General features: G+C 42.7%; 1 protein-coding gene across 1 annotated transcript in view; it reads left to right on the forward strand.

Moving 5' to 3' along the window:
• LOC104956712 (sperm flagellar protein 2) overlaps window positions 1–1,516 on the forward strand; it is a 15,325-nt gene that overhangs the window by 8,765 nt on the left and 5,044 nt on the right. The window lies entirely within an intron of this gene.

Raw genomic sequence — 1,516 nt, forward strand, 5'->3', positions numbered from 1 at the left:
ATTACTTTTGATACTTTATAACAATTACTCCTCGATTCCACCGGGTCCGTCTGCGTCGCGTCACGGCCTCCATGTCATACCCTACCGAGTGCGTTTCAGAAGCATTTCAGAAGCGGAGCGTCTTGCCTGCCGGCTTGCAGTTTTTGTTGATTTGGACAGACCACTTTGTACAGACAAAGTTAATAATAATTGTAATATCCCATTTATAAAACAACATGAATCAAAGATGTGTTGCTGTATTTTAGTGGTAAAAAAATGCATTCATCATCATAATTATTCTATATACAGTTGCAAGAAAAAGTATGTGAACCCTTTGGAATTACCTGGATTTCTGCATAAGTTGGTCATAAAATGGAGGAAGCCACTGCTGTCCAGAAAAAACATTGCTGCACGTTTGAAGTTTGCAAAAGAGCACCTGGATGTTCCACAGCACTACTGGCAAAATATTCTGTGGACAGATGAAACCAAAGTTGAGTTGTTTGGAAGGAACACACAATGCCATGTGTGGAGAAAAAAAGGCACAGCACACCAACATCAAAACCTCATCCCAACTGTGAAGTATGGTGGAGGGAGCATCATGGTTTGGGGCTGCTTTGCTGCCTCAGGGCCTGGACAGATTACCATCATCGACGGAAAAATGAATTCTCAAGTTCATCAAGACATTTAGCTGGAGAACTTAAGGCCATCTGTCCACCAATTGAAGCTCAACAGAAGATGGGTGATGCAACAGGACAACGACCCAAAGCACAGAAGTAAATCAACAACAGAATGGCTTCAACAGAAGAAAATACGCCTTCTGGAGTGGCCCAGTCAGAGTCCTGACCTCAACCCAATTGAGATGCTGTGGCATGACCTCAAGAGAGCGATTCACACCAGACATCCCAAGAATATTGCTGAACTGAAACAGTTTTGTAAAGAGGAATGGTCCAAAATTCCTCCTGACCGTTGTGCAGGTCTGATATGCAACTATAGGAAACGTTTGGTTGAGGTTATTGCTGCCAAAGGAGGGTCAACCAGTTATTAAATCCAAGGGTTCAAGTACTTTTTCCACCCTGCACTGTGAATGTTTACATGGTGTGTTCAATAAAAACATAAAAACATATAATTGTTTGTGTTGTTTTAGCTTAAGCAGAATGTGTTTGTCTATTGTTGTGACTTAGATGAAGATCAGAACACATTTTATGACCAATTTATGCAGAAATCCAGGTAGTTGCAAAGGGTTCACATACTTTTTCTTGCAACTGTATATAATTTACACAGGGCCTGTAAACCGGAGGAGAACGCTGGCTTTTCTCCTCCTACTTGAAAGACTACGGAGGGATAGGGTCTGCAAAATGAGTTTGTGTGTGCGTATATATATATGCTAGGCTATATATGCTCTGACCATTCCACTTCCTGCCTGCCCGACCTTACGTTACGGCTGTACCGCGTCAAAAATAGGATTCATCCTAATTTTAGAGGAGCCCTGTGCCGAGGCGCTTCTGGGACGCTTCTGGGACGCTTCTGAGCCGTAACG

Source organism: Notothenia coriiceps, unplaced genomic scaffold (assembly GCF_000735185.1).
Source record: "Notothenia coriiceps isolate Sejong01 unplaced genomic scaffold, NC01 NC01_scaffold00026228, whole genome shotgun sequence".
NCBI lineage: Eukaryota > Metazoa > Chordata > Actinopteri > Perciformes > Nototheniidae > Notothenia > Notothenia coriiceps.